General features: G+C 39.8%; 1 protein-coding gene across 16 annotated transcripts in view; it reads left to right on the top strand.

Moving 5' to 3' along the window:
- Positions 1-8,111: 8,111 nt before the first annotated feature.
- The window catches only part of CSDE1 (cold shock domain containing E1), a 40,324-nt gene continuing 26,356 nt past the window's right edge, over positions 8,112-22,079 (top strand). For 8 of the 16 annotated variants that reach the window (XM_078332835.1, XM_035252534.3, XM_078332834.1 and 5 more), the window contains exons 1-2: positions 8,112-8,174; positions 15,821-16,207. The gene's annotated coding sequence lies outside the window, so the exon portion shown is untranslated. Of the gene's footprint in view, positions 8,175-15,820; positions 16,208-20,627; positions 20,716-22,079 lie in introns of all 16 variants that reach the window. The other 8 variants (XM_035252535.3, XM_035252532.3, XM_078332833.1 and 5 more) reach the window with 2 other exon arrangements.

The following is a 22,079-nucleotide window of genomic DNA, read 5'->3' as shown; positions in this document are numbered from 1 at the left end:
CTATCCCTCCCCAGCTCCCCCCTCCGCCGCTGTCCCTCCCCTATTCCCCCCAATAGACCCCAGTGTGTAGTACCCCCTTCCCTGTGTCCATGTGTTCTCATTTTTCCTCACCCGACCCTGTCTTTAAAAAAGAAGAAAAAAGAAGAGGAAAGAAGAAAGAAGAAGAAGAGGAAGAGGAAGAGAAGAAGAAGAAGTTTAAAATAGTTATTTCAAAAAATATAAAATAAAAATTCTAAGTAATGAAAGTTTTATTTCATAATTGTAGTAGTCCATTCTCATGCTGCTGTAAGACATACCCAAAACTGGGTAATTTAAAAAGAAAAGAAGTTAAATTGACTTTCAGTTCTGCAAGGCTGGGGAGGCCTCAGAAAACAATCATTGCAGAAGGGGAAGCAAACATATCCTTCTTCACATGGCGGCAAGAAGGAAAATGAGTGCTGAGCAAGGGGGAAAAGCCCCTTATAAAACCATCAGATAGGTGGGACGCTGTGGCTCATGTCTGTAATCCCAGCACTTTGGGAGGCTAAGGCAGGTGGATCACTTGAGGACAGGAGTTCAAAATCAGCCTGATCAACATGGTGAAACCCATCTCTAGTAAAAAAAAAAAAATTCAAAATCAGCTGGGCATCATGGCGCACACCTGTAATCCCAGCACTTTGGGAGGCCAAGGCGGGTGGATCATGAGGTCAAGAGATCGAGACCATCCTGGTCAACATGGTGAAACCCCGTCTCTACTAAAAATACAAAAAAATTAGCTGGGCATGGTGGTGCGTGCTTGTAATCCCAGCTACTCAGGAGGCTGAGGCAGGAGAGTTGCCTGAACCCAGGAGGCAGAGGTTGCGGTGAGCCAAGATTGCGCCATTGCACTCCAGCCTGGGTATGAAGAGCGAAACTCCATCTTAAATAAATAAATAAATAAATAAAATCATCAGATATTGTGAGAGCTCACTCTCATGAGAACAGCACATACGGGTAACCACCTGCATGATTCAATTACCTTCCACAGGGTTCCTCCCACAACATATGAGTATTATGGGAACTAGAATTCAAGATGAAATTTGGGAGAGGACACAGCCAAACCATATCATTCCACCCATGGCCCCTCCCAAATCTCATATCCTCACAATTAAAAACATAATCATGCCTTTCCAACAATCCTCCAAAGTCTTAGCTCATTCCAGGATTAGCCCAAAATTCCAAGTCCAAAGTGTCATCTGAGACAAGGCAAGTCCCTTCCACCTATGAAACTGTAAAATCAAAAGCAATTTAGTTATTTCCTAGATACAATGAGGGTACAGACATTGGGTAAATATACCCTTTCCAAATGGGAGAAATTGGCCAAAACAAAGGGGCTATAGGCCCCATGCAAATCCAAAATACAATACAGCTTTCATCAAATCTTAAAGTTCCAAAATTATTTCCTTTGACTGATTTGATGCCTCACATCCAGGTCACATTGATGCAAGAGGTGGGCTCCCCACGACCTTGGGCAGCTCTGTCCCTGTGACTGTGCAGGGTACAGCCCCCCTCCAGCTGTTTTCACAGCTGGCATTAAGTGTCTGCAGCTTTTCTAGGCACATAGTGCAAACTGTCAGTGGATCTACCATTCTGGAGGACAACAGCCCTCTTTTCACAGCTCCATTAGGCAGTACCCCAGCGGGGACTCTGTGTGGGGGCTCCAATCCCACATTTCCCTTCTGCACTGCCCTAGCAGAGGTTCTCATGAGGGCTCTACCCCTTCAGCAGACTTCTGCCTGGACATCCAGGCATTTCCACACCATCTTCTGAAATCTAGGAGGAGGTTCCCAAACCTCAATCCTTGACTTCTACATACTCACAGGCCCAACACCATGTGTTAGCTGCCAAGCCTTGGGGCTTTCACTCTGAAATAACAGCCTGAGCTATACCTTGACTTCTTTTAGCCATAGCTGGAGGTGAAGCAGCTGGGACTCAGGATACTATGCCCAAAGGCTGCCAAGTATCCCAAAGCTGCACATATTCCAAGGCTACACAGAGCAGGTCAGGCCTGGGCCTGGCTCAGGAAACTATTTTTCCTTCCTTGGTCTGCCAGCCTGTGATGGGAGGGGCTGCTATGAAGCACTTTGACATGCCCTGGAGACATTTCTCCATTGTCTTGATGATTAGCATTTTTATCCTCATTACTTATGCAAGTTTCTACAGCCAGCTTGAATTTCTCCCCAGAAAATGGGTTTTTCTTTTCTACTGCATCACCGTGCTACAAATGCTCTAAACTTTCACGCTCTGCTTCCCTTTTAAACATAAGTTCCAATTCCAAACCATATCCTTGTGAATGCATAAAACTGAATGCTTTTAAGAGCACCCAATCCACCTTTTAAATGCTTTGCCACTTAGAAACCTCTCCCATTAGACACCCTAAATCATCATAGATCTCTAGGGCAGGGGCAAGATGCTGCCAGTCTCTTTGCTAAAGCATAGCAAGAAAGCAAGAATCACTTGTATTGTATTCCAATTCCCAACAAGTTCCTCATCTCTACCTGAGACCACTTCAGCCTATGGACTTCATTGTCCATATTATTATCAGCATTTTAGTTCCAGATTTTCCCACATCTTCTTGTCTTCTGAGCCTTCAATTCTCTAGGAATTTCCAAACCTTCCCACATTTTTGTTTCCTCTTCTGAGATCTCCAAACGGTTCCCACTTCTACCTACCCAGTTCCAAAGTTGCTTTCACATTTTCAGATATCCTTATAGCAATGCCCAACTAGCTGCTGGTACCAATTTGCTGTATTAGTCCATTCTCATACTGCTATAAGGACACACCCAAGACTGGATAATTTACTTTTAAAAAGAGGTTTGATTGACTCACAGTTCAGCATAACTGGAAAGGGCTCAGGGAACTTAGAATCATGGTGAAAGGGGAAGCAAACACATCCTTCTTCACATAGTGGCATAAAAAAGAATGAGAACTGAGCAAAGGGGGAAAAGCACCTTATAAAACCATCAGATCTCATGAGAACTCACTATCACAAAAACAGCAGCATGAGGGTAACTGCTCCCATTATTCAATTACCTCCCACTGGATCCCTCCCATGACACTTGGGGATTATGAGAACTACAATTTAAGATGAGATTTGGGTGGGGACACACCCAAACCATATCAATAATGAAAATGACTACATATTTTCTCATTAGTAGTCCATAACTGATGACCTATCATACAATCACTACTGCCTTGAATTCAATAAAATAAGTGTAATTTACTCATTCAATGAATATTGTTTAAATATTTACTGCATATGTAAGTCACTGTGCCAGGTTTTTGGGCTACAATGATGAACTAGAGAATTGAAGCTTATGCTATAGTTCTCAGGGATGAGCAACGAGCAAATGGAAAGTGATAGTTTAGTTGGTACTTTTACTTTAGAAAAGGCCTTTGTGAGGTGGTAACATTTGACCTGAAATCTGAATGATGAGAAAGTAACAAAAGATTTGGGCTACAACATTCCAGGAAGAGGCAACAGTAAATGTTGGGGTCCGGCACATCTGCTGGGGGGGCTACCGACCTGCGGGAGTACCCGAGACCACCAACGTAGATGTCTCGTTCAACCTGAGGGAGAGAGCGCGCGTAAGTGAAAGAAGAAAGAAAAGCGGAGTCTGGAGGTCTGGATGACTTGTAGTCAAGCAGCAGCTTTATTTTTGTGGGTTACAGCTTTTATACCTTTTTTCTTGTTACATTTACTTTAGCTCAGCAGAAAAGGGGGCAAACAGAAAAGGGAACAGAAATCACGTAAAAATAGTTATCAGGGGCTTGTGATAACAGCTCACAAAGCAGTTTTGAGGGGGCTTGTGGTAATAGCTTACAAAGCAGTTTAAGAGTTAATATATGTTTTTCAAAGATATACAGTGCAAGCAAACAATGGTGCCCTTAAGGTGGCTTGTCAATCATGTTTTCCATCAGGAGGTAGAACAGAGGCTTCGCTCCTGAGAAAATATGGGCAGGGGTCTTTGCCCCTCTCAGGCATCTCAATTGCAGCAAGCCTATTGCTTACACAGAGACTAAAGGGGATATGAAAGCAGTCAGCAAAATGTCCTCATAAACCGCAGGCCCTTACTCTGCATTCTGTTTCTGCCTCAGTGGCTTAGCCATTTTTACCTCGACTCGAAAGCCCTCAAGAGCGGGGGAAAAGCAGATAGGTCCAGCAGCCAAGATGGGGCGAGTCAGTCACGCTAACTGTCTCAAGCCCTTGGCGCGAACACTGGAAGTAAATTCATGGGCCTTGAAGTAGGAACGAACTTACAATGTTAGAAGAACCGGTGAACCAGAGGTTAGAGAATTTGGTGGGGACTAGATCATTCAGGGCCTTAAAGAGCACAGTAAAAGAGTTTGGATTTATATTAAATACAATTGGATTTCATGAAGATTGAGTTTAAGTTAAATTATAAATATTCTTTTGTTCTACCTTTCCCTCCATTAACTGACTCCCAGAGCTACAATGTGAGATGGTTACTTTTGGCGCAGCAGTTTAGCATGCCCACATAATTCTCCCATTAAGTGCAATGTTAACATTTTAAAGGGAAGCATTATATAAAGCTTTTGCATTCTTATTTAAATTCTAATAGTTTATTTTTTTTAGTGCTACTATTACATTATTCTTATTTATATAATGCACTTTAACTGTTTAGAGGCTAGTAAAAGAATAAAAAGTTTTGGGTTGTAGGCCTATAGGACCAAATCTTAATTATTTACATTCTTATGGAAATCATTCTTCTTTATGAATGTTTTTGCTTTAGAAGTATTATTTCTGTGCTGAAACCTTGGATGTGGACTCCTTTACCATCCACTACTATCATAATTTTATCTTGTTTACCTAATTAAATATTTTTTAAGACAGAGTCTCATTATGTTGCCCAGGCTGAAGTGCAGTAGCACAATTATGGCTCACTGCAGCTGTGACCTCCCAGGCTCAAGCAATTCTCTTATCTTAGCCTCCTTAGTAGCTGGAATCACACATGCATCGCCACACCTGGCTAATTTTTAATTTTTTTTTTGTAAAGACAGGGTTTCTCCACATTGTGCCAGCTGGTCTGGAACTCCTGAGCTCAAGTGATCCTCCCATGTTGGCTTCTAAAGTCAGGGATTACAGGTGTGAGCCACCGTGCCAAGACTATCATAATTGTATAAAAGAAGACCCTCTTTAGCTTTCCTAAATAAGAAGGACATACTGTCAGAATAAAAACAACTCTTAAAATCTGGAATAAATATAGCCTTATTTAAATTTTTTAAAAGCTCTACATTGACCTAATTTTTCTCATTCAACAGAGAAATGAAAAAAATCTCACCCACTACCGCTCGAGAAAACCTTACAAACTGTAAGAAATGCTTACTTTTGATTCTAAAGTGGACTTCAGAGATAATGTGCTTATTGATGATTGTAGAGGAAAAAAAGCACACAACCATAATCAATTTCATTGTCTAAGTTTCTCAGAGTAGAAAAGTAAGTATGGTGAATAACTAAAAATAATTTCTCAAATTTTTTTTTTTCTGATGGTTCCTTAACCAGACTAACTTCCCAAAATCCATGTCACCCTGTTGTATGGGAGATGGTTTTCCAAAGTGATTTAACGCGTTTCTGATTTAATTTAAAAAAACAACAACATGATTTGATTTCAAAATTCATCTGAAAAAAAATCATTATGTAGTGATCTAAAAATGAAACCTACCTCTCTTTATGGGTTGTATTTGCAGAAAGAGTAAATCATTTTAACTTGTGATTTACAGCAAATTGCTCCACCTGTTACTTTCTTTAATGTATTAGAAGCCAAAATGTATATTTCTGGATTTATACAGATTTGCATTTTGTGTTAAATGTAAATTGATATTAATTTTGGAACAAGGAGGAATTTTTTTAAAATTTAAAGTAATTTAAAGGCAATTGGGATATATTCAGAACGATGATGACGAAATGATCATATAATTTAAGAAGGTCTTCGGAAGCTATATGTAATGGTAGAAATCAAGGCTTTATCCTTTCTTATCAATAGTAATTGTATTGACAGAATTTAGTAAGACGATTTTTTTTACATTTCCTATTCTTATCAATAGTAATTGTACTGACAGAATTTAGTAAGACTATTTTTTTTTACATTTCCTATTGCTGTGATATGTGAGAATGTATGCTAAAAGTAGAATTACTTTTCAATTTCACATGACCTCATGTCTAGTGCAAGAGCCTGGAACAGTTTTTCTACAACATAAGATTAGAATATACAGACCAGCTGTGTTACAGGAAGGGGATCTCAATTTAAGAACTGGGCAAAGTGAACAAAACACCTGGTTTGAAATCTTTACATTCTGGGTTGGGTGTGCTGCAATCCCAGCACTTTGGAAGGCTGAGGCAGTTGGATCACCTGAGGTAGCGAGTTCGAGACCAGCCTGACCAACATGGAAAAAACCCCATCTCTACTAAAAACACAAAATTAGCCAGGTGTGGTGGCACATACCTGTAATCCTAGCTACTTGGGAGGCTGAGGCAGGAGAATCGCTTGAACCTGGGAGGCGGAGGTTGAGCCAAGATCACACCATTGCACTCCAGCCTGGGCAACAAGAGCAAAACTCCATCTCGGAGGGAGGGGAGGGGAGGGAGGGGAGGGGAGGGGAATATTTACATTCTATACTTTCCCAGGAAAACATTTCAATTTCTAACAACTTCTCATACTGTTGTCAGTGCTATTTATTCAACAAGCTTTGGAGAACTGTCGAGACCAGGCACCATCAGCAACCAGGGATGCAAAGACGAATGTCATAAGCTCTGTGCTGTTTGTATTACTACCTAGTAAAAACTAATAAGTACGATAGGGTGAACTAGGAAAGCATTGAAAATGAAGCAAGTATTTGTGCTGAGGAAAGTGTGGGAAGTCATCAAAGACAGCAGAGGGGCTTTGAGGTGTTATGCATGGGACTGGACATCAGCAACAAAGTTGGAGGGGAAATTTTTGAACAGAAGTGGGACACTGCTTCCTGTTAGAATTCAAGAGGTTTGAATTGGGGGTTATCTTTCCTTCATTGCACTTATTTCAAAGTGTATGTTTAGATTTGTTTTTGTGATCATTAATGATGCTAGGCTGAAAGTTCCCTGAGGACAAGACGATGTCTGTTTTTCTTTACAACTTTATACTTCCCCGTGATTAAACACACAACATGTCAAGTAAATGTGTTGTAAGCAAAAAGTGGGTAGAAGAGTTCTCAGGAGACTGGCTGCTCATTATTTATCCAATACTGTCTAGTGAGAGAGCCACTGAATCTATGAAAACAGAAGCATTGAATCTGGGAAAAGCATTTCTCTCACCAGAAGAGCATGCTCTACTGTCTGACAAGGGATAATCCACTGAACTTTCTGTGGTCATAATTACCTATTTTCCTCCTTCCCTCTTCCCCCATTGGATGAATGCTCTGGTTTCAATCTTTTAATTAATGATTCACCCTCTTCGCTTACATGATACAATAGTAGTATCTTTGGTAACTAGAAAGGTCAGTTGACTGAATTTGTTTCTTTTTGTTTAGTGATTATGTAGTCTTGCTCACTCTTGTGCATCTGTTGCAATGTTATTCATGGAAGGGAAAGGTCTCATTTAGATTTCCAAACTACCTTGCTAAAAAGCTGACTCTATACTAAAGAATTCGTCTAGTGTAGTAGACAGAAGAAAGAATGCTTGCACTATGAGAAGAAACGGGTATCAGGCCCTTTCGGATTTTTGCTGGTTAAAGAGAAATCATTTTTTATGACTCCTGGATATGCCCTCAGAATTGTTCGCCCTCAAGGTTGACCCCATTATTGTGGGCTAAAACGTATTCAAACGCGCAGACTAAATACGCTTAAAGCCACCCACCACCCGTAGTGTCCAGGAGGAGTCAGTAAACACCAAGATTGCTTCCCGCAGCACACCCAAGAAGGAATGTAAGGGAATGCAGACACCATGTTGGTTGTGGTTAAGGGCAGTAAACTGCTTGGCGTCACTCAGCCCTGCTGCGCAAGCGTATTGAGAGTACGGTTCACCCCGCCCCTTCTCGTGCACGCGCTCGGAGTTCCCCCCCCCACCCCACCCCCAACTCTCGCGAGAGAAGCGAGATTTATTCCTACGTACCGGGCCGTGCTGCTTATGGCGGCGCTGGAGAGGGGGCGCTGAGCTGTTGGGGTGAGTAGGACCTCAGGGTCCAACTGGGGTTAGCAAGAACTCAGGGGAAGGGCTGATGATAAGACCAAGGCTAAGGGGAAAACCTTCTGAGTCAAGGTGGACACTCGTAGAGCTCTAGGTAGGGAAGAAGGCACCCTAATTCCCTACCCTGGGCTTTTTCATACGTCTCCCGTTCAACCGCCTGGGCCTCACGTCAGGTCGCAGAGCTGAAACGAGGAGTTGAGGCCAGCCGTTTGCGCGTGGTGTTAGTGGTGGTGGTGACTAAAGTGGGGGGAGGGAGCGAAAATGGAGGCTCCGACCGCAGCCAAGATGGAGGCAGAGGGTGCGGGGCTGGGGCGCGGAGGCTACTGGGAGCTGTAGTCTGGCTGCTTCCCCCTCTGCGGCTTGGCTGGGGAAACGGGAACTACAAGTCCCGGCGGGCGGGGCGAGGGGGTGGTGGCGCGGTCCTTTGTGTGAGGTTGGAAGAGCCGGAGACCGAGAAGAGGGGCCTACTCTGACTCTGGACCCTATAGTTTCTTGGCCCCTACCTGCTTGGGGATCTGACTACCAGTACCAGAGCGCAGTGCGGCAGTGGCGGCTTCTTTGTGTATAGACTGAGACCCTGCTCCATCTAGATATCTAGGGGAAGTGCTTAAAGACACCTTTCCCCAACCACATCTGGCACAGCGTGGCGGAATTGACATCATTACTCCAGTCACCTAGAGCTGGGTCCCAGCACCCAGCCTTCCCCTCATCGTCTCCTCTTCGGCGTCTTGAGAAAGGGAGCCAGTCCCAATCTTTTAGGCACGTGGATCCCACCGCTCTATCTTGGGGAAAGGGCGTACTCCTTGAAAACTCAGTGGTGTCCTTCCCTTCCACCTCCTCTAGCTCTCATGGTGTCAGCGCCTGGCCCACATTGTGCAATGAACGGCCTAGCTTCGTCATTCCGTGTAAAATTTTTTAAGAGTTCCCCCGTCGGAGACAGCTTCAGATTTTTACCATGAAGTTTTATCAATACGAATCTTAGTGCCAAGGTTCTTTTGCTTTAAGGTTTTTCCTTAGGAACATCCAGATGGCAGCTGTCTTGCTTAACTCACAGGTGAGGCAGAGAACGCTCCCTGAAACAGGCTCAATCTGCAAAGACAATCTGAACGTTGTTGGGCAAGTTAATTTTCTTGTTCAGTGAAAGAATATGATGCTCTTTAAACAGTTGAGAGAGGGCGGAGAGGGAGGGAGAATGCTCAAAGGCCCTGTGGTAGTTAAATCTTTTTGAGAGACTTAAATTTTCGTCAGGCTGGTATGAGCTGGCAGTTCTCAGCCATTGCTGCTAACCTACTTTTTTAAAATACCGGTTTCAAATTATAGCCCACAAAATATAAGCTACTCTATACTAAAATGCTGAGTAATTTTCATTTTGAGCTAGAAACATTCTTGATACTACATTGAACACATACTTTGGTGTTCTTTTGGTACTAACCAATAATGGGTATATTTGGTGTGGGTAAGGACGGAGTTTATATACTTGAATAGGCATATACCTGAGTCATAAAACCTAGGTAAAAACCTTTTTGTTTCGTTTTAGATTAAAAAAAAAAAACCCTTCTTTTTGTTTTGTTTTAGCCCTAGGACTAAAATAAGAGAAGGTAATAGTTTGAGTGGTTTTGCAGCTGCTCTGGATGTTTATCATCGAGATGAGTATTTATAGCAGCTGAGTTGAAAACTAAAGTATTTGAGGCACAGAAGATAGGTTTTCTTTTTTTGTAAATAAGTTCTGACTTGTGTGACCTTTAGCGAGTGTGGTTGAAAATCGAGTAAAGTCCTAATAAATCAAAATTGAAAGTGTGAAAGCTGACCTGCAGTCCTGCTTTAACCCCTACCCCCTTTTCCCCCTCCCCACCAACCTGAAGACACATCGTGTAGGGCCATCGAGTTTTGTTTTAAACAAACAAAATGCTAAAATATCAAATTATGCTGGAGTATATATAACATAAAATTTCGTGTTACAGTTCAGTGGCACTAAGTCTCTTCACATTGTTGTGAGGGGCATACTTTCAACAAGGTAGTTAAAACATGGAAATTTTGGACCGGTGTTTTTTTGGACAGATTTTTGAGGAGTTGCATTTCAGAATGGTGTTGCAAAATGTGATAAAAATCTTGATCTTGTTAAGTAAGCAACGAATTGATGTGCTTTCTTAGCCTTGTCTTTTCAGAAAACAGAAGAGGAAACACTTTGAGACCTATTTTGTAAAAAGCTAGACTGTCTTAAGTGGTGAAACTACTGTGGTGAGAGTGACTTGTTAAATCCCTTCAGCTCCGTGAGGATTTTAAAAATTCCTTTGTTTTGATATTAGAATGTTTTCCACTTGGGATGTGTGGGTACCTAGTTAAAAACAACACAAAAGTGTCTAATATTTTAATGTCCTTTTGTGCTGAGGTAAAACATTTGTGCTGAGGTAAAACTGTGTGGCTGAAAATAAATTGATGATCAGTTTCCCTATGTTGCACATGTAAGCTCTCCGTTGATTTGCAGCTAAAACCATTACATACCAGTTATTTGCATTTCTGCTTCTCCAATTGAGTAACGACAAGCATCGACGCTAAATACTGCCTACTTTTATTAGGGAAAATCTTTGTTCAATAGCCTTACATTTATTTTCTGTTGCTTTAATTGGCACGGTAGTGCTTTTTCATATCCCTGCTCAGTTTGTACTTACGCTGTGGAACATGGTAGCTGCCAGCCAGGGGTGGCTGTTGTGCACTTGAAGTGTGACTAGTTTGAATTGAAATGTGCTGTCATTGTACGGTGACATTGGATTTCAAGGAATGTAAAAATCTGAATTTTTCACACTGATTGCCTGTGGAGATAACATTTTGGATATAATTGGTTAAATAAGACATTAAATTTCCATCTGTTTCTTTGGACTGTAATATGGGTACTAGAATTAAAATTACACATGTGGTTTGCACTGTATTTCTATTGGACACTGCTGGTCTGTTGTTTTCTGATGTGTCTACAGTGTTTCTTCAGCATCTTCCCACACTGCCTTTTGTACTGCTTAAAAGTATTAGACTTCTAGGCGTATGTGTAAGCAATTAAGTGATAGATCATTTTAAATATCTCAGTAGCTGTTTAGATAATAACCCAGCGCAGTTGCTGCTACTGTATAGATACAAAAAGATAGTTGCATCAGTTTGGGTTTTTTATTTCACTCTACAGGTGACTTAGATTCGGTTGGTTAATTATGTAGATTTTATTATATCCTAAAGTAAAAATGAATTAAAACCTATTATGCACTTCAGTTATGAACTGTGGTGCTCAAAATGTCAGGTAATACAGGATCTTTTCAGTCCCATTCTATCTATTGGGATCTTTGTTTTTTTTGCTCAAAAGAAGCTACTGCCTGAAGGAAGTAGGTTAGGTGAGCAGTCTCCTTTTTTGTAGACTGGCTTATTGCTTAGCCTTTCATTAACTTCTCCCAAAGTGAGTGTTGCATATACTTTTAAAATAATTTGTCAAAATGATGAACTAGGTAGTGTGATACATTTTAGATGGATTACTTACCATATAAATGTGTTTGTTAGTTTAACCTGTATTGATTTAGTGCCTACTATGCCATGGTTTCTGCTAGGCCTTTGAGGTAAAACAGCCAACTGAGGAAGACATGAAATAAAAGAGGTGGTTGCCAGGCATTGTGGCTCACGCCTGTAATCCCAACACTTTGGGAGGCTGAGGCCAATGGATCACTTGATGTCAGGAGTTCAAGACCAGCCTGGCCAACATGGTGAAACCCCATCTCCTAAAAATACAAACATTAGCCAGGTGTGGTAGCACACACCTGTAGTCCCAGCTACTTGGGAGGCTGAGGCAAAAGAATTGCTTGAACTCAGGAAGTGGAGATTGTAGTGATTAATACTATTTCCATGCTGAGCAAGGGAAAAGGAGTTGATTACTTAGCAGTCAGGGAGATTCTCAGATACACATTTAAATTGTTCCCTAGTGTTTTTATTGGTACCCTATGGTAGGTTTGTGGGGGTGATTGTTTTGAGTTGGAGACTTGCTCTGTCGCTCAGGCAGGAGTGCAGTGGCACAATCCTAGCTCACTGCAGCATCAAACTTTCTGGGCTCAAGGGATTCTCCTGCCTCAGCCTCCCGAGTAGCTGGGACTACAGGTGCGTGCCACCACACCCAGTGAGTTTGTTTGTTATTTGTAAAACTTTTTGTAGATGCAGTATCTCACCTTGTTGCCCAGGCTGGTCTCAAGCGATCCTCCTGATTCAGCCTGACACAGTGCTGGGGATTACAGGCAAGAGCTACTGCCCCAGCGCAGCACCCAGTGTTTGATGTGTCTTAAGTTTCAAGCTTTTAGGGAGGTGGAGGAGATACACTTATATTCATAGGGTTAAGGCAAAAGAGGTGATTTGTATCACCAATAAATGTTAATCTGGGCATGAGTGGTTAGCCGTTTGTATTAAAATGCCTGACCAATACCTTGAAGTTTTATTGAGTTAACTATAAATATCTCATAGGTGTGAAGATGTTAATTCAGCCACTAAATTATTGATGGGTTTGTTTGAGCTTTAATAGCTCCTGATAGACCTCATTAGTGCCTAGGAATGGTCCTGCAATACTCCAGAGTTTCAAGTCCAGAAATCTTTTTTTTTTTTTTGTATTACTGAATCATGAACTTGACAGTTCTTAATATAATACAACAACCTGGAGTAGATTAATCTGGTTCGGGTTTTTCAAGATAACTTGTTGTCTCCATCTTGAGTTATTTGGGTTCATAAGTAGACCTAAAGTATTAAGATAAAACCAATACACACAGTCTGTATTTTTTAAAGAAGAGATTATTTCTTGATTGGGTAATTAAAACTTTATACAGTTAAAGTTGATATAACTGTTTACACTTGAATTGGGTCCTTTTGCTTCTGGATTAACTACCTTTTGGATTGGATTATTTATGGCAGCGCTGGATTAGGTGCTAAAGGGGGCTGTGATAAAGTTGAGTTTGCCTCTCAGAAATTTGAAATAGAGTTGGAGGAACAAGATATATAAAAATATGAAGTAAACAGTACAGGAATTTCTTGGTACCATTTGCTGCAAATTGCTTGATGCAGGCAGTGGATGTTACTGCCGCATTCATTAGTGGGAATTAAGGTAATGAATGAGACTGCTGGAATGGTCAAGAAAGGCTTTTTTGTCACCTTGAAGATCACAGCATTGTATTTTTTTGTGGGAAGACCCATATAAGCAAAGAAGCTAGAATTCAGGAATCTCCCAAGAGTAGTGTTTTCAGGATTAGATGAGGGAATGGACTTCTGGGAGAATCGGAGCAGAGTAGAGGATAAAGATGGAAGGTAGAACAGAGACACCTGAATAGTAGTACTCAATCCTGGCTGGAGGTCGGAAACACCTGGGGCAGGGGGTGAGGCGAGATAACAATGCCTGGCCCCTAACCTAGTGTGGTGAAATTTAGAAACTGTGTGGGACTCAGGCTTTGATTTTGTTGGGTTTTTTGTTTGTTTGTTTAAGGTTTCTTAGGTGGATGGTTAGCCAGGATTAAAAACTTCCCATCTAGAATGCTGGAAAAATAACTGAAGATGTTTGACAGGAGAGATGAGAGAGAAAATTGGAGGGTTTTTGTTTTTCGAGGCAAGATTCTGATCTATCGCCCAGGCTGGAGTGCAGTGTCACTATCGTGGCTTGCTGCAGCCTTGAGTTCTGGGTCCCAAGGAGCTGGGTCTACAGGTGTACACCATCACACCTGGCTAATTTTTTGCATTTTTAGTAGAGATGGGGTTTCTCCATGTTGCCTAGGCTGGTCTTGAGCTGGGCTCAAGTGGTCCTCCCATCAGGGCCTCCAAAAGTGCTGGGATTACAGGTGTGAACTATCTCACCTGGCCAAAATTCAAGTTTTTGATAGTCTGGTGGTGGTATGTGACAGGAAATGGAAAGTGTGGACACTGGAAGTTGGTGGATATATTAGACACCTGAGCTAAAATATGTCACTTAGTAGGACAAGAAATGAATACAAAAGATATCTTGAAGGAAATACTAATACAACTTCATTGGGTGTAGAGATGGAGAGGGGAAGAATCAAGATAATTAAAGAAGTGGTTCTATCTCAGACCAGTTATATTCTCTAGGAGTCGGGGCTGGGCGTAGGTATTACTTTAATGCTTCCAAAATATTTGAGCATCATTACCCTAAACTAGTCTGGATAATAGGAGAATGATCTAAGTAAAGTGGAAAGAGCAGACAAGTGTAACATTTGGTATTTGAATGAACAATATAAAGTCATGGGCTGTTAGATAATAGAAAATGGCCAGATTAGCTTTTATGGAATTTTTATTTTGCATGTGAGGAAAATGAAACCTAGAGAGATCAAACAACTTGTCCGTGGTGTTTACTAGTACCAGTGATTGGTTTTAGGCTCCTCTGAGCTATTTCACCGACTCTGACTTGTCACCTGATAGTCATTCTTCTGACATTTTCAAATATATTATCCATTTCTCAGCATGTCCACTTTTGTCTTCTCATAGAAATAATTTTCATTAACACCATTTTGTTAACACTGGAGTCAGTGCAAAATAATTGTTTATTTTATAGGTAATATAAAGCAGAAATCTGTGATTTTTACTGATAAATACGTTTCTCTTCTGTAGACATTTCTCATCTATTTAGTGCAGCAGTGCAAGTGAGATTTCTATTTGCTCACTAAGTCATCTCCTATAGGATTTCAAGACATAATACCATTTTTAATAAAAAACTAAGTCACTGTTTCCTATTACATCAAGTTGAAATGCTTCATAATCTGGCTCCTCTACACCTATCACACCGTATATCGTATTTCACTTCATCCCAGCCCTCTGTGTAGCCAGGCTAGCCTGTTGATTTTCCTCTGGAACAACAGGCCACACATGTTGCCACAGGCATTCATGCAGAAGACTTCATTTGATGCTGGGCTTAGAAAATCATATAATGCTTGGTCGCTGCTCTGAAGAAACTTAGAATTTAGTGGCATATTCTGGCTTGGCTTACATGCTATTTCATACATAGAATACTCCGCTGTTTTCTTTCTCTTAGAATTCTTCCTGATTTTCTAGGTTCAGTTCAAATTTCAGTGCTCGTGTTTAAAAGCCTTCTCCATGCTTACTGTGTTGCTTTGATGTACATGCAGTTGTGAATAAAAAATACGTAGTATTTCTAGATAATCTGTGACATAATAGGTACCTTGATACTAATTGAGCAAAACAATTTTTGGCATTTTATCCTATACTCTGTTTTTTTTTTCCATGTATAAATCTTGGTTCTCAGCAAGATTGTCTATGCTCTCATAGCAGGAACTTCTTTTATGTTTTCCACAGAGCTAGATCCTTACAAAATACTTGTATTAAATTAAATATTATGCCATGTAACTGAGCTTATTTGGGGGAAGAGGTCCATGAAGACTATAGAATAATTTGAGGTCTTCGCTATGAGATACCAAAGGAGGTAGTTGTTAGTAATTGAGAGATTGCTGCAAATAACATTACATGAGCGTGTTTCTGAGTTTTCTGCATTACTTGCATGACCCATGAGTCTTATGAGTTTGTCCCTCTTCTCACCCACTGTCCCTGATTATTTTATATATGTTATACTTAATGTCTCCATTTTTTACCTCTAGTATGAAGTGTAACAGAACAGACTTTACCACCTGAAACTGCTGCTTCAAGTTCAGATCAGGCAAGGAACAAACCTCGTAACAACTAACAAGACCAAAGAAGAGTACCCTTAAGTTGAAGACACAACACTTGATCTGAAACAAGAAGTTTGTGCCTACTCAACAGCTTTGAAAGAGCACTTCCCAACGCTGCTAGTAGTCTTTGTTTTCTTCAGTGCTGTACTGTGAGATTGCCCGGTGCAGCAGCAGTTGTATTCTTTATTAGCTTGGTAGATCATTTTCTCTCGCTCTTTTTTTTAATACTAGCAACTTTCATCCTTTGAAACGTGTGCTGAAAAAGAAGAATCAGCAAATACTACTGAAAGTGCAATATTTGATTATCACTGCGAGGTAGGTTTGTAATTTCCTATTAAGAATCCATAGTTCTGGATTTCCTGATTATTTGGTCAAATAAAAAATCTTTTCTAAAGGTATTCAGAAGACAGTTTTTTTTTCTTTTTTGAGACAGTTTTGCTCTTGTTGTGCAGGCTAGAGTGCAATGGCGTGATCTCGGCTCACTGCAACCTCCGCCTTCCAGGTTCAAGCAGTTCTCCCGCCTCAGCTTCTCAAGTAGCTGGGATTACAGGTGCCCACCACCATGCCCAGCTAATTTTTTGTATTTTTGGTCGAGACAGGGTTTCACTGTGTTGGCCAGGCTGGTCTTGAACTCCTGACCTCAGGCAGTACACCTCCCTTGGCCTCTTAAAGTTCTGGGATCACAGGCATGAGCCACCATGCCCAGCCTCAGAAAGTTTTTCTTTTCTCAGCTAGTATAAAATTATCAACAGTGTCTCTTCTTAGGTAAGGACAGTATGGTCAAAACTGAGATTTTTCACAGCAAATTATATTAATACATGCTGATCTCTCTTGACTTACTGGTCTCTTAGAGAAGCTTTGTAGTATTTAGAAGTTAGGATTTCCAATAAGAATGTGTATCTAGTCTTTCTATGGGAGTTGATGAAACTTTGGTGATATTTGGTACTGACATCTGTATTCTTTCTCTACTCTCTTCAGTGTTAGCTTCTTCAGAGAAGAACCTTGCTTTATATCCGTACCTACATATACAGTGCATATTTGTGAATGAATAGTTGACATGCCTACTGTATTGTTAGGCATTGCTAGTGCTGAAACACAACGAATGAATAAGATATTAATGGATTTAAGATTTAGAACAATTTATTACAAAATATCACAGTTTAATATAGGCTAGAAGATATTTATAAAGTATTAAGACTGTAACTGAAGCTGTTCCCTTGGAGGGAAGGAGGAGAGTAAAGAAAACCTATAGAGAGGGGTATTTGAAGGTGAGTAGTACTTTGTTAAGAGGGAGAAGAGACATTGGTAGAGGTATAGAGGTAACAGAAGTAGCAGATTTGGGGAGACCTGAAAGCACATGGTATATATTGAGTTGTCCATTATGAACAGAGTGGAAAACACAATTTTGTTGGAGTTATGAAAGTTTGCTGGAGGCTTGACCCAAATTGTCTTTATTCTGTAGGAGAGCAATCAGATGTTTATAAGCAAGGGCTTAATGGGTTTCTCCCCCAAAAGTAAGATAGCTTTATTGCTTTACATTTTAAAGTAATATTCAAAAGTGTACCTTTAAAAGACAAATGGTGACACTTTTGAGGGAAAGGCTCAGGTTGGAAGACGTGTCTAAAGCAGTGGATCAAGTATAAGGAAGATAAAAGCTAGGGTGTAGGCAGAGAAAAAGGTAGATGCTAGATGTTCTGATGGTAGAATTGACTTGGAGACTAACCAGATTTGAAGATAAATTTGGAGAGAATGACTTTATCAAATCCAGTTGTCCAAGCTAGAAACCTTCATTGTTCATAGGAATCGGGAAGTTAGAGTAACTTATCAATATTAACATTATTGTGGAAATATATTGTATTCATTGGATAGCAGTCTGAAGTTGAAGGAAATAGGCTAGTATGGACTATTAAACAGTGGTTAACTTTGAGGGTAGGATTATGAAGAGCAGTTGTCCTTTTTAATCTTTAGTTTCCAGATTTTCTAAAGTTAGTAGACATAAAGGAATTTGGAAAGGAGTCATCAGTTTATAGGTAAAAAAGGAAGAAGCACCAATGAAGAGAGCATTTAAGTAGAAGTCAGGAGGAAACACCAAATAAGATCATTTCAAGAAGTCAGTGGGAAACATTTTTTAAAATGCTACAGAGGTCAAATAAAATGAAGAATGAAAATAGGTCGTTCACTTACAAAAGCTTCGTTGCTATTTCAGGAAGCACTTAGGACTGTAATTCCAATTTATTGAAGGATTGTGTAATAGTGTTTGACCTTACTGTGCATCAGAATTAGTCCTTAACGACTAAAAACTACCGGTATCTATTAAAAGAAATGCTTTTTGTTTAGCCTAATCTTTGTATTGTGAATATTAGTTGTGATTGTACTGTTGTGAAATGGTTCAGCTAAAGGGGGCACACAGTTGAGGAAACAGATTTGGTAATGCAGTGGAACACCTCAGATTTTTAAGGGGGGGTTTGTAAAGTCAGTAAAAGTTGTACATAATTGGGAACAAATTTATATGGAAGGGTGGAATTAGCCATAAAATGGCAAGAAAGAATAAGGCTTATAAAACATTTGTTTGACATGTGAAAATAGACATGAATTGTTTGGTGAATGAGTTGATCGAGGTAGACTAAAGGTGACGACAGGAGAAAAACCAAACTAGGAAATTCCTGTTGTGCTTCTAGTTTTTTTCTGCTGAATACAGTAATTTGCATATTTAGCAAAGCAAGAGAAAACTGAAGCCCCAGATGACTGAGAAAATACCAGGATTACTTGGTAGATGCTAGGGTGCTAGTTGCTAGGTATATGATGGTAGTCAATTAAATAGAGACCTGTGACAGGAACTGTAAATGTCCTGATTTTTCAGTCAGATGCAGGAACTATTGAGCTTACTTTTCATCCTTAGCAAAAACCATAGAACCAATGAATAAAAAAAACTTGACAAGAGTAGCTCATGATAGCATAATGGTCAATATGGAGAAATGTTGGATGAATAACAATTAAGAGTTTAGTAGCCAACTGATTTTAGAGAACTCTCCAGGTGTATGCTGCCAGGTGCTATCCTTGTCCTGCTTTTTTCGGAGACCTAATAAGTAGTTATGTGAATACCTGTGTGCTAAGTAAGCACTTATTTTAGGCTTTTTACGTGAAGCAACTCATTCAGTCATAACAACTCTGTGAGACAGGTATTAAGGTAGGAAAATAAATGATTAAAAGATAAACTACACAGAGCCTGATAATTTTTAAATTAGTCACCAAATTGGAATACCAGATTAACCAACAGAAGGCGTTCTACAGTGGCTCAAGCCTGTAATCCCAGCACTTTGGGAGGCCGAGACGGGTGGATCACGAGGTCAAGAGATCAAGACCATCCTGGTCAACATGGTGAAACCCCGTCTCTACTAAAAATACAAAAAAGTAGCTGGGCGTGGTGGCACGTGCCTGTAATCCCAGCTACTCAGGAGGCTGAGGCAGGAGAATTGCCTGAACCCAGGAGGCGGAGGTTGCGGTGAGCCAAGATCGCGCCATTGCACTCCAGCCTGGGTAACAAGAGCGAAACTCCGTCTCAAAAAAAAAAAAAAAAAAAAAAAGAAGAGACGGCGTTCTAAAAGCATTAGATTAGTTTTAGGAACAGATGATCAATTACAGAGTAACTGAAAGAAAACCTGATTTTGCTAATGTGATTTGTGAAGAAATAATGAGAATATTTTTTAGTTAAACAAAATTATAAAACTTCAGTCTACAGAATCAAGGGTGTAAACACTCAGTACTGTGTATTGGTTGGGTAAAATAGTAGTGAAATGCACTTCGATGAGTAATTATTTAGAACCTATCCAGAAGACAGCAGTTAGTATGAAAAATGGTTGTGTTCAGAAAATTGAAAAGAAACAGTGGAAATCAAGGGAATATATGTTAATACTGAGAATACTGGTTTTCTAAAGATCTTATGGTGAAATAGGCTACCTTTTTCAAAGTAATTCTTTGACAATCAGTAGAAGCTGAGCAGACCCAAATTAGGGAGAAAAACTGCTTAGCTGCTGTAATAAGAAATTACAAAGCATAGATTTCCACCTCCCCCTGCAAAGGAACTTGGAAACCAGTTAGGTGTTCCCACTTTACTGTTGAGGAATAAATCCCGGAGATGTTCAAAGTTACTTGAGAGTCACGACTGAAAGACAGTCTTTTGACCTCTATGTTCTTACAGGAACTTTAATTGATTTCTTGGGTTAGAAATGAAGTTTAAATTTGACCTGAGATTTGTTCCAGTTCTACTTTTATTAAAGGATGACTAATTTTGTCAATGACTTTTTCAATTTTAAAAGTAAATATGTAGAAAAGGATAGAAGGTCTAAACTTAATGAGGCTGAACATACTTGTCTGTTGTGTTTTCTGTGATATAAGTAGGACCTAAAATAGTGCTGATGCATTGTAGGAACTCAATTGTGGTTGAATGAATAAGGCATTGGTTAGAAATGGAATCAGAACTGGATTCGATTCTCATATTTGCCATTTTTAGCTCTGTGCCCTTAAGATGCCTAAGAGTTTTCTCATCTGTGAACATTAAATGAGATTTTCTGGTCTTTAAATACATTTGAAATCATACTGTATAAATACCTTATGTCTCATTTCCTAATGACATCTTGAACCATAAAGTGTGTTAGACTTTAGATTATTTCCAGGAATTTGTTATAAAAATATATTTGTTAGAATGCTTGTGCATAAAGCTTTTTTCACATTACAGATTTCCTCAGGAGAGCTTTTCTGCAGTGCAGTTATTAAGAAAAATATCTGGACATTTGATACATGTTGCTAAATTGCATTTCTAAAAGGTTGTACCAGTTTACTACCATAAAAGTATACATGTTATTCTTAGCTCACTTTTTCAATATCTTAACATTATTTATCTTTGCTGGTTTGGTATGTGAAAGTATTAATCGGTTTTATCTGAATTTTTTATTGCTAAAATTCAAGGTTTTTAATGTTTAAGGTTTTGAACTTTTGTGTTTAAAGTTGAATGATTGATATTCAAGGATGATTTATTTGCTAACTTAGTATCTTTCAGTAATTTCACATACGAGTGCCTGCTCTGTGCCAGGCACCATTTATCTAAAATCTAGAGATTTAGCTTTGAATAGAATTTCCTGCCCCTCAAGAATCTTCTATTCTGGTAATCTAATTCTACTGATTTGCCTAGAATTGTCAATACTACTCTGGTGTATTTATACTTTTTCCCCTAGGTTTGAGTTTAAAAGCTTTTACTTTTTGTGTAATCAGGTATCGGTCCCTTGTGTTTTTTTGTTTTTTTTTTTTTTTTTCTTCAATTGATTTAAAATCTAGAAAGTTCCCCCTTGCAAAGATTTTTACAAGTATACACATCCAGGGTGTCTGTGTATGTGTGTTTTGGGTTTGTTTGTTTTTTTTAAAGACAGGGTCTCATTCCGTCACTCAGGCTGGAGTGCAAATCTAGAAAGTTCCCTCTTGCAACGATTTTACAGATACACACATCTGGGATCGTGTGTATATGTATATATATGTGTGGTTTGGGTTTTTTTTTTTTTTTTTGAAGACAGGGTCTCTGTCACCCAAGGTAGAGTGCAGTGGCAGTGTCAGGATAACCACTTGACCTCCCAGGCTCAGGCAATCCTCCCACCCCAGCCTCCTGAGTAGCTGGGACTATATGCATCTGGCTAATTTTAGCTAACATTTGTATTTTTTGTAGAGATAGGGTTTTGCCATGTGCCCTGCTGGTCTCAAATTCCTGGGCTCAGGCAATACACCCACCTCACCCTCTCAAAGTGCTCAGATTACAAGCGTGAACCACTGAGCCTGGCTGGTTTTTAAATATGTTTTTAAGGCATTTAACTCAGTTGATCTGAATACATTTTTATATGCTGTTAGGCAAACAACTAAGTTGTGGATTATTTTCTCCCTATTAAAAAAGAAGCCAAATAACATTTACCTATAGCATTTACCTACTGGTTCCTTCTATCGCCACCTTTGTTGGTGTCTTTTATAAACCAGGATCTGTTGAATTATCTACTTCCATTTGCCCTCTAATTTTATGTAATTTTTTTTGTGATAACTTCCATTTTGTTTAATAGTAAAATACTTACAAGTTTTTTGATGCTGCTGATAAATAATTTGAAGCTGGGTGTGGTGGTGCACGCCTATAATCCCGGCACTTTGGGAGGCC

The sequence above is a fragment of the Callithrix jacchus genome, chromosome 7 (assembly GCF_049354715.1).
Source record: "Callithrix jacchus isolate 240 chromosome 7, calJac240_pri, whole genome shotgun sequence".
Lineage (NCBI taxonomy): Eukaryota > Metazoa > Chordata > Mammalia > Primates > Cebidae > Callithrix > Callithrix jacchus.
The sequence above is the reverse complement of the archived record's forward strand: the minus strand, read 5'-3'. Positions and strand labels throughout refer to the sequence as shown.